This window comes from Oratosquilla oratoria, chromosome 19 (genome assembly GCF_046742065.1).
Source record: "Oratosquilla oratoria isolate Oo_2021 chromosome 19, ASM4674206v1, whole genome shotgun sequence".
Classification (NCBI taxonomy): domain Eukaryota; kingdom Metazoa; phylum Arthropoda; class Malacostraca; order Stomatopoda; family Squillidae; genus Oratosquilla; species Oratosquilla oratoria.
The window spans coordinates 14,015,506-14,028,005 of record NC_134795.1 but is presented as its reverse complement, the minus strand read 5'-3'; the positions used below and the strand labels follow the sequence as shown (position 1 = coordinate 14,028,005).

Here is a 12,500-nt window from a genome sequence, read left to right as displayed (position 1 = left end):
TATGTGTATGTGTGAGTGTGTGTGCGTGTGTGTGTGTGTGTGTACGTGTGTTTGTGTATGTGTGAGTGTGTGTGCGTATGTGTGTGTGTGTGTATGTGTATGTGTGAGTGTGTGTGCGTGTGTGTGTTTGTGTGACTATGTGTGTGTGTGTATGTGTATGTGTGAGTGTGTGTGCGTGTGTGTGTGTGTGTACGTGTGTTTGTGTATGTATGAGTGTGTGTGTGTGTGTGTGTGTGTGTGTGTGTGTGTGTGTGTGTGTGTGTGTGTGTGTGTGTGTGTGTGTGTGTGTGTGTGTGTGTGTGTGTGTGTGTGTGTGTGTGTGTGTGTGTGTGTGTGTGTGTGTGTGTGTGTGTGTGTGTGTGTGTGTGTGTAATTGTTGTGTGAGCGTGTTAGTGGGTGTATGAACTACTGCGTTGCTCACCGTGTTGGCTAATTCAATAAATCCATTTCGATGGTAACCGGATGGATGTTGTGTAAGGTGCTTCCATTTTGTTGTTCTCCTTCCTTTTTAGAGTCCTTCTTTTTTAGCGCTATCCTTGTGTCCCAGTTTGGTAAGTGGCCAATCTTTTCCAAAAGCACCACTAACAAGTTAGACGTTCGGTTGACTCTGATTTCATTTTGTCCTCACTTGTACGCTATGTGATACCAGTGCTTGTTTTTCCATAGTAACCTAATTGACAATGGTGTAACAGTAACTTAGAAAAATAACTGTTTTCATCTCATCTGACCACGTTCTTCTTTTTGCTCTTGACAATATCTCCATTACTGATTCTTATGTCATAACTTTAGGTTTTGTGAATAAATGTCCTAACTCTTTTTCCTCTTTGTTTCCATTGGATCTCTGTTTTCTTTAAAGCCATCTCCTGAATTAAGGTTTTTATAAATAACAAACAAAAACAACACTGTCGGAGTGAAAAAAAATCCGAAGCTCTATATATTTCGACTGGCCGTAGGAGGGGATGTGACGACATCCAGGACTTCCGCTGGGAAGGGCCAGGTGACCTGAGATAAGGGTCTTGCATGGGGTCAGAAAAAAGGTAATTGTTGACAAAAATATCATAGGAACACCATGTGTGGAAGGGGGCCTTTATTGTTGCAATGTTTTGCTTGTTAGATCTTTATCAAGTACATAGTCCTGGAACATAAAACTGAGAATATATTGAAGAACCTAGTGGAGAGGGGAAGATCACTGGAATCTAGGGACGGTGTAAGAGGATGGAAAGAAATTACCCATACTGCAAAAGATATTTGTTCACAGCCTATGAACAACAACACAAGTACAACCTTGCAACACAAAACACTAACAAGGCATATATTGTGATGATACGAAGGTTGTAAGCTTCTTAATCATACCTACATCGGTTTTACTAGATGCAAAGTCAGCCGTCGCTTATCATTACATCAAGAAGAGCGAGCAATCAAAGAACATAATAAAAGTTTTTTCACAACGCTGTACTCAGCAGGGATGAATTGATTAATTCCACCAAAATTATTGGAACGAGAGATGATCCTAGGAGGCTACAATTCCTCGAAGACTTTCATATTAGAGACAAAGCTCCAATCATTAACATTCAAAGTAACATGACCTTCAGTATTCCATTATATAGAAACAAAAATACCACATTTCTCCCTCACTCCACCCCCGTCTCTTCTTCATCTCCCCCTCCTCCAATTCGACCTCCACCCCCTTCCTCCTCTTTCCTCCCCCCTCCTCCTCTCTCCTACGGTAACCACACCCGCCTAACCCCCCACCCCCCAACCCCCTTAACCCGTGACCTCTGAGATTGCATTGTCTGACCACCTAACCCAGGCGTATACGTAACGTACATCCCCGACTTGTCATTTTCCAATCACTTTAAATGTAAGGCTTCTGTTGAATTTTGTGTTCTTGTACCAATGTCATAGTATCTATTTGCATTTATATTGTACCCCTCATATATTCTACTAGTATTGTTCTTGTACACAATTGTCACCATTACTATATGTAAATTTTGTAATTTTGTCACCATTACTGTAATTATGTAATTTTTGTTATTTCAGGTTACTCTTGAAAATGTCTTCATTAAAACGAAACGTTGAGCTCAAATAATGAAGAGAAATGGAAGAATACGGTGATCTAGTTTCAATTCACCCGGTTCATGGCAAATCTCTAATCAGGAAAATCGAGAATACGAGGAAAAAACTGAATAACTACGACAATACTCTCGTTTTTGACTCCACGTGTATTAACGAGAACATCCTCCCTTATTTCATATATATATATATATATATATATATATATTTATATATATATATATTTATATATATATATATATATATGTGTGTGTGTGTGTGTGTGTGTGTGTGTGTTGTGTGTGTGTGTGTGTGTGTGTGTGTGTGTGTGTGTGTGTGTGTGTGTGTGTGTGTATGTGTGTGTGTGTGTGTGTGTGTGTGTGTGTGTGTGTGTGTGTGTGTGTGTGTGTGTGTGTGTGTGTGTGTGTGTGTGTGTGTGTGTGTGTGTGTGTGTGTGTGTGTGTGTGTGTGTGTGTGTGTGTGTGTGTGTGTGTGTGCGCGCATGTCATTTTTATATGTTTGTATGACAGTATGTCATATATATATATATATATTTTCTTCTTCACCTCTTGCTACCCGCAGTCCCTTACTGTCAAAATTTTCATTTCTTTCCTCTGTCACTCATGTTTTAAACGCATTCCTTTTCTTCTTGTCTTTCTATTTCTACTTCTGCCTCTTTTTCTTTTCTCTGTTCACAGAAATTTTTACATGTTTTTATTTTTGTTTTTCAATTTTTTTTTTCTTTCAAATTTTGTTTGACCAACCTTTTAACTTATTTCTTGGTTCTGCAGATGTCAACTTCTTTTTGTTGGTCTTGGTTTAGATTTTTTTTTTTTTTTTTTTTAAGCCTTTAACACTGCATATGTATTCACTCTCGATTTATACCATTTCATTTTTTCTCAGTTCTTTTACCTACATTTTTTGTCTGGATAGTCTTTCTTTTTTCAATTATTCATTTCTTTGTTTCTTTGTCGTCTAGTCGCTTTCTTATCCAGAAATGTTTCCCGTTTATTCAATTTATTTTTTGTTGTTGTACATTTAATCAAAGTTCAGCTTCGCGTAAAAGGTTATTACTGTAAGAATCTAAATATATTGAAAACTTTCACACTGAATTTACTTCATTCACAAGAAGAAATGTTTGCCTTTCTTTCGCCAGAGGAAACATCAGGTAAATTGAGCAAATCCTAAGCAGCGAAAGAAAATTAACAGAGAGGTAAAGACACTTTAATCTCATAAAAAGAGAGTGAACCGAAACCTCTTTTCTGATTCACATTTGTTCAATATTAAAGGAAAATTGAATGACGTAGGATACTTATGAGCTGGAATCCATCAACCAGTTGCAGACATTCTCAATATGTAAGCATACTCGAGCGTTTGCTCAGCTCTGATATTGCAGATCCACTCTTCTCCTCCTCCTACTTCCATCATCCACATATCCTAACTATTCCAAAGTCAACCATACGACTATGTTCATCTCACTCCACAGCAGTCATTGATGTGGCTAATACTGTGAGCAGCAAGACTAATATCACGATAACTATCACTTTCACCGTCACTGTCACCACTGCCATTGTCACTGTCATTACTATTACCACCACCATCACCAATGTCATCATCATTACCTTCACCATCACCGTCACCACACCAACGTCATCAATATTACCATAATTATCACTATCAACACTACCATCACCATTACCGTCACCATCACCATCAACACAACCACAACCACAACCACAACCACAACCACAACCACAACCACAACCACAACCACAACCACAACCACAACCACAACCACAACCACAACCACAACCACAACCACAACCACAACCACAACCACAACCACAACCACAACCACAACCACAACCACAACCACAACCACAACCACAACCACAACCACAACCACAATCGCAACCACAACCGCAACCGCAACCGCAACCACAACCACAACCACAACCACAACCACAACCACAACCACAACCACAACCACAACCACAACCACAACCACAACCACAACCACAACCACAACCACAACCACAACCACAACCACAACCACAACCACAACTACAACTACAACTATAACTACAACTACAACTACAGCTACAACCACAACCATCACTATCACCTTCAACATTATCATCATCACCATCACCATCATCACCACTTGTGTGTGTGTGTGTGTGTGTGTGTGTGTGTGTGTGTGTGTGTGTGTGTGTGTGTGTGTGTGTGTGTGTGTGTGTGTGTGTGTGTGTGTGTGTGTGTGTGTGTGTGTGTGTGTGTGTGTGTGTGTGTGTGTGTGTGTGTGTGTGTGTGTGTGTGTGTGTGTGTGTGTGTGTGTGTGTGTGTGTGTGTGTGTGTGTGTGTGTGTGTGTGTGTGTGTGTGTGTGTGTGTGTGTGTGTGTGTGTGTGTGTGTGTGTGTGTGTGTGTGTGTGTGTGTGTGTCTGTGTGTGATACGGTGATTGTGCGCATTTTTTTTGTATTCTGAATTTTCATTGGTAACTAGATAACTTTGTTTTTATACAGTACTCCTGATTACCCAAATTTGCCTCCTGTTTCAAGTGTGTAAAAAATTTCTTATAGGTCATACTTTCCTATGAGATTGTGTTTTGATGTGTTACGAAATCTAATCTAAATCCAATTCGTTATCTGTGATAGTATTGGACATATACTTTTTTATGTCTTTATTATTTGATTCTATTTTCCCTTTCATTTTGTTGGTCACCCACAAGGAGAACTATATCATCTTGTTTACGCAAAATTCAGCGCGACATTAGTTAAGATCTATTTACTTTGCAAACTGCGAGTCCCTTAGTTCTTTCTCCTGTGCTTCTTTCTACAAACAAAAATTTTAGTATATAACGTTAGGTAATAAAACGAAAGTATGTTACACCTAAAGCTGAACAAGGAAACCATTATTCAAAATAATACGTAAAATTGAAATCCAAGACTTCGCCAAACGTTCTATAAATATTAGAATCCAGATTCAAAGTTACAGCAATCTTCTTGCACGCCCTTGTTTAGTTGGCTGTATCTGGTAAATAAAAGTGGTCAATCGAAATAAAACAACTACTATGATATCAGAAACAAGGTTTACAGATAATATATTATCTGGTAACTAGCAGAAAATTGTATCATATGTTTTTCTTAATAGAAATTTGCCTGGTCAGTGTTACCGACGTCATATTCTCAATTAAATCTTCAGTTTCTCAAAATATATCTATAGGACACTTGACTTTACACCTTTCATTTATATACAGTTGTGGCAAAAAATAAAATATATAAATAAAATAAAATAGATAGAAATAAAAATCAATACCAATAAATCTCAGTTTTTCACTTCTTCACTTGATTGAACTTTTCAAATGAATTCGTTATTCTTCAAAAATATACGTTTTTTTTCTTCTAAATCTGTCAACGTTTTCAAAACATTACCAGTAAGCTCATTTGGAAAAATCGTATATCTACTATTGCTAGACTAGTTTCAATGAAGTTGGATGCCCTGTACTGCAATTCAGTGGACCAATTTCATTCAGTGTTTCTGGTCAGAATCCAGACATAACCAACTTACTAATACTTCGTCTTTTAGATGATAGTCTCTGGTCTCTTTTGTTTACAATAACAATTTATCACAATATTATCTTTTCGCAGTTTTGAGAGTCAACATTTTTGTCTTTTGATATCTTACAAAACATACTCTAAAGCCTGTTTGTTTGCGGGGAAGATGCAGGAAAACTTGTCAATGTCTTCAACATTTCATATTAATTTCTCTTCCATGATACACAACTCACCTGTTGCAATATGAAACTATTTTCTTCTACACATTTACAATTCCATTGTAAGACTCCAAAACTATCTTCCTATTCATACACTTTTGCATCTCTATTCCCTGAACACTTTCCTTTAATACCAATCTTTGAAATATGTACCAAAGACAATCAAAGACAGAGATACATTGATATGTTAGAATTCCTTTACAGCAAAGAAAGGTCACCAGTTATGAAATTGTACAAAAGTATCACGTCCATCAAGAACCCCAAAGAGTGTCCAGTCGTTCCTGGATATATTCAGGTCTTCAATAATGTTGTGTATTCTCATCATACTATTTCTTTTGTATTCATATACTGCTTGCCTGTTTATTGTTTGTATTAGAAAAAGCAAAAAGTCCAAGATATACTATGGACAGCGAAAGCACGGACACAAAAAACGCGCACCAAAATTACACACACAGACACACATAGACACACGCACATACAGACACAAACACATGCACAGAGAGAGAGAGAAAGAGAGAGAGAGAGAGAGAGAGAGAGAGAGAGAGAGAGAGAGAGAGAGAGAGAGAGAGAGAGAGAGAGAGAGAGAGAGAGAGAGAGAGAGAGAGAGAGAGAGAGAGAGAGAGAGAGAGAGAGAGAGAGAGAGAGAGAGAGAGAGAGAGAGAGAGAGAGAGAGAGAGAGAGAGAGAGAGAGAGAGAGAGAGAGAGAGAGAGAGAGAGAGAGAGAGGCAGAGAGACAAAGAGAGAAAGAGAGAGAGAAATAGAAAGAGAGAGAGAGAGAGAGAGAGAGAAAGGCAGAGAGACAAGGAGAGAGAGACAAGGAGAGAGAGAGAGAGAGAGAGAGAGAGAGAGAGAGAGAGAGAGAGAGAGAGAGAGAGAGAGAGAGAGAGAGAGAGAGAGAGAGAGAGAGAGAGAGAGAGAGAGAGAGAGAGAGAGAGAGAGAGAGAGAGAGAGAGAGAGAGAGAGAGAGAGAGAGAGAGAGAGAGAGAGAGAGAGAGAGAGAGAGAGAGAGAGAGGGGACATGGAGAGAGAGGGACATGGAGAGAGAGAGAGAGAGGCAGAGGGACATGGAGAGAGAAAGAGAGAGAGAGAGAGAGAGAAAGAGGAGAAAATTTATGTTATTTTCACAATTTCTCTATAATTCTATTTACCAAAGGAAAGGCAGCAAACCAAAGTTTCTTCTATTATCATACTAGAAGTTGATATGGGGAGAGCAACATACAGAGTACAGGCGATAATATGACTTTTTGTAGAGAGATATAAGAAAGTCCTGAGAACTACTGCCATATGTCGTAAGGTAACAGCTTTCTGGAAGAAACATCTGGAGCTTCAGAATGGAAGATTGACGACTTTTTCTTCATAGTATATGATGAAACTAACTTACGAAGAACGATAGAAGGCAATTTTTTTTAGTATAACGAGGTCGAGAATGGAAAGAAATAAGGAAACGTTCTTAGAAGAGTACACACACAAGTTCATACACATTGAAATCCAACTGAACGCCACTCTTGTGAATGAAGGGTAATCGCTTTCCTTTGTTACACCTCTCGTGATTATGCTAATGCAGCAAACTACAGCAATTTAACAGCAGAACCAAACTGATTTTGCTAGCCTTTCTTCACCCATTCTTTGCAGACGCCCAAACTATCTCAGCAGTGTTTGTTGTACCTTATCTAAGATCTCCCTTTTCACATCGTTCCTTACCTCTGGTCTCATTTTCTTACTTGATCTATTTTTGAAATATTTAATGTATTTATCAGATTCCCAATCTAAAAAAAATCATCCTTTCTGCCTTCTACGTATTCCAAAGCTTTGCACTATGCACAAAATAAATAAATAAATGAGTGTTCTCATTATTTCATATAACATTCACTCTACTCATTCTGAAGTATCTATTTTTTTAACACATTTCCTTCTGCTTAGAGATTTACTTTCTCTTTCTTTGCTTCATTATTTCACCTCCAACTCCGCTCCTGTACCCTCGGCAACACATACCCCAAATACATAATATTCTCTACTTTCTTCACCTTCACTTTCACTCTTGCATTCCACCTGACAATGTTATACAGTACTCCTTTGCACCGGACCTCACTTCGTTTTACCCACTTTCTCCTCGCAATTTTTTTTATATTCACCTTCGGCGTCAGTCTCTTCTCAGAATCAACCACAAGTGCAGTGTCATCTGCAAACAATACCTGGTTTACCTCCAACGTTCCTCACCTTTCACCCATCAACTCCAAACCTCTGACTACACGTTACCATAGAAAATATGATGAAGCCAGTTTAGAGAGAATGGAGGTTACGTAGGTACGACTACAATAGATATAATCAAGATGGCGACGTCGGCATCATTGAGTATCCACTTGCTCCTCATGCCGCCTAAGGAGGCGTCACCGTATTGAAGTGGTTAAACAACCATGACATGATACAGAACCACATTTACCTCAGACAATTCTTTTCTCTCCATTCTCAGCTCTTACACATTCCCTATTACTAATAAAAGAAATCCTTCAACAGACTTCTCTTATTTCATGCATACGGAATAAAAGAGAACAGTACGGAACTAAAAATTTCGGCACTTACCAAAAATAGAAATGGAGTTTTGGAGGATTGCTTAGATGGGGATAAGCCATAGGAGAGAGATTGGATCAAGTAATGGATAAAAAATATCATTTTGTGTGGAGGGTATTGTGTACTAGTCAAGTGGAATGAAAAAAAAAAAAAAAATTGTGAAAAGCTTACCCTAACTATTGTTAGTCTGCGACCGAATCCGTCACCGTTGTCTTAAGCCTTTTGACAGGATAAATTACTTTCACCAGGTGCCAATGGAGATCAAACTAAACGTACTATAGTAGTATATATGACTGACATGTATTATGTGGCGGTGACATGCAAAAGATTGAAAAAGACATTATTAATTTGGAAACAGTGTCTTTTGTATGTGTGTGATACGTGCATGTTTGAACGTTACAAATGCCTGAGAAGTTTCTCTGCAAGATAATTCTGTATCAAATTTCATCTTAGATAGTCTCTATATAAATGCATCAGTGATATTAAAACCCATTTAGAATTATTCCTTAGGTACTGGGATTGACAGATATTTATATCTTCTCATTAAAAATGTGCTTAAATCTACGCACTTAATATGATCAATGTCACAAAGATAGTAACGGATTCCTTATATCTTAGAAATGGCCCATACAATTGTAGAAAGTACATAATTTTTTAATAATAAAAATAAATGATTGTTGACTGCGGTTTCAGTGACTAAAAACCTCAAACCTATAGCAGTTGACGATGATCCTTGGGTCTTCCTACTGATCTCTACAAGATGAAAAGTTAGATTGTTGTTTGTATTGTATTAGAGTGATTTTTATGTTAATGGTTGATAGAAAAAGAGGAGGTATATAAAAAAGGGAAGAGGAGAAGGATAACAATTGTCGGTAGTCACTTCTTATACAAAAAAAAAGGCAATATCAGTTGAAATTATTAGAGATAACTTGGAATTAGTTCGAAGGTGAAGTGCTCTTCGACTGACTGAGGTGAGGGAGCTGATGGAATTTGAAAATTGGAGGAAGAGGGATGGTTCCCTATTGTGTCTGTCTTGCAGGATCATCACATGCAGATGCTCATCGTTGTGTCTTCACCCCATTAAAAAGATTAATCAGTAAGATACATACATATACCAAGGCTTTTTCCCCCATACAAGGGAGGTAGCCAAAAAGGAAAAGGTATAAAATCATTCCCACCCATTCCATCCCTGAACACACTCCACACCCACCACCCTCCCTCTCATCTTAGCACCTCCTGTAAGATAATTTGTCATAAATACAGACAATGAAATCTGTATCTAAACAAAAGTATAAGAAAACAGGAACGAAAGTGGTGCAAAAGAAGAAAAATTTCAATTATCTGATCAAATATATGAATGAAAGAAAATTTGGGTAAGAAATGGCTTAGCAAAATTTGAACTACAAAGAAATGGTAATCTTTTCAACACGGGGTCGTCTAATGAGTTTGTTCCGGCGACTTTATGTAGGCGAATATTTAGGTTAACTTTTGAAAACTTCAATTGTCTGTCTTTCCCCCACTATTATAAAGTTTTCTTATATCAGCCACGAATATAAGGCTATGGTAGAATAGTATTTCATACCAAATAAATATGTAGACAGACCTCTATGTAGAAGGAGAAAATAACAGTAGGTCAGGTTGAAACGTAATGATTATTAGGTAAATAGAGAAGGAATGCTACAGAATTCCTATGGCGCACTAAAACTTAGTAATATCCATTTACATTTATGCTAGTATTCCTATTCGCAAGATAGTATGCATTTGTACGCTTGCTTATATTTGTACGGGTGAATGTGGTTCTCTGCAAACAAACACGCGAAATGGTAAGCAAGCTCATGTTCATCTGCAAGAGGCGAGGGAGCAATCGGGTGTATGCGCGTGGAACGCAAATAAATTCTTTTAGCGCGTGTTTACCTTGACGCAAATATATGCAAACTCGTATCTATATGAGATAGTTTCCACATACACGAATATATATTTACGAAACTATATAGAGGCTTAGTACCTTGTATACCATTTTACTAAGATTTATGTGTATTTTTAGGTGAGAGAATTAATCACTCATAGAAGCAAGAGCGCAGGCTACATAGTTTCACTTGTGACACATTGATGTGTGTATATAGTATCAGAACATACACACACACACACACACACACACACACACACACACACACACACACACACACACACACACACACACACACACACACACACACACACACACACACACACACACACACACACACACACACACACACACACACACACACACACACACACACACACACACACACACACACACACACACACACACACACACACCACACACACACACAACACACACACACACAACACACACACACACACACACACACACACACACACATACACACACACACACACACACACACACACACACACACACACACACACACACACACAAACACGCACACACACACACACAAAACACACACACACACACACACACACACACACACACACACAGACACACACACACACACACACACACACACACACACACACACACACACACACACACACACACACACACACACACACACACACACACACACACAAGCGAGCATGTACACGGACGTGTGTGTGTGTGTGTGTATGTGTGTGTGTGTGTGTGTGTGTGTGTGTGTGTGTGTGTGTGTGTGTGTGTGTGTGTGTGTGTGTCTGTGTGTGTGTGTGTGTGTGTGTGTGTGTTTGTGCGTGTTTGTGTGTGTGTGTGTGTGTGTGTGTGTGTGTGTGTGTGTGTGTGTGTGTGTGTGTGTGTGTGTGTGTGTGTGTGTGTGTGTGTGTGTGTGTGTGTGTGTGTGTGTGTGTGTGTGTTTTACATATGGTACTGCAAATAATAAATAAACAAATAAATGGATAATAACATATTCGGACAGAATAAAAATATAATAATAACAATAATAATAACAGTGTGATAGTGGGCAACGTTCCCTTTGACACATCATTAATTACAACAACAAAAAAAATAAATAAAAAATAAATTAAATTACAATTTATTATCTTAAGTATAAACTAATCTATACCTTAGGTCATACAATGATGTGTCAAAGGGAACGTTGCCTACTATCACACTGTTATTATTATTGTTATTATTATATTTCTATTCTGTCCGAATATGTTATTATCCATTTATTTGTTTATTTATTATTTGCAGTACCATATGTAAAACTGTACCATATATGTATATGTATGTATTTTTTATAACATTCTGTCACACAACGATATGCGATGAGATGTCATGTCACTTTAAATAAGCACATTTTTTATTTATTTATTTTGATTTATATTTGTATCTTTATTTTCATTTTATTTTATTTTATTTTATTTAGCTGGATATTTATCTTTATATTATTTAATACTATAAGTTATCTTATGACAATTTTTAGGATTCCCACAGTTTTACAACACTCACTTCACTTACACTGTTACACCCTCGATCAACATTCCACACACACCGGAGCTGTTTTATAATAACATCACAACAATTTATTGTATACTGTATTATCACTATTGTTCATTGTATTAAAAACCATTGTACAACCAAACGTAACCCACCTCCAAGGAGGGAATGCGGTCTTACTCAGACTATGTATACCGCCAGCTTCACTCCAGAGTCACATTCCTCTGAAGAAGCATAGAGCGAAACCGGTCAGGAATAAACTCAGGAACTCGGAACTAGACCAGTGACTTCTTTTTCCACCTTTATATATATATATATATATACATATATATGTATATATATAATATATATATATATATATATATATATATATACGCACACATTCACATAAGGATATTGCAATCACTAACTGAATAAACCATTGTATTATAAGCTGATTTAGTACATGTACCTTTTTTATATGATGTTTCATGTGTCTTTATTCATTCTATAAATAAAATCACTTCAAGCTTTACCCAGATTATTAGTCGAAAGTACTAATTTTCATATATGATGATAACGCCAAATTACTAAAGTATTGCCTTAGGTAAGCTTGTTGAAATAATAGTATGAATTATAAATGTGGTACAAGTAAAAGGTCATGTAAATAATAGTGTGAATCATA

The 12,500-nt window shown here is 37.4% G+C and overlaps 1 protein-coding gene across 1 annotated transcript in view; it reads left to right on the top strand.

The window, feature by feature from the left end:
* Positions 1–12,500, top strand: part of LOC143035551 (lachesin-like) — an 862,132-nt gene that overhangs the window by 474,927 nt on the left and 374,705 nt on the right. The window lies entirely within an intron of this gene.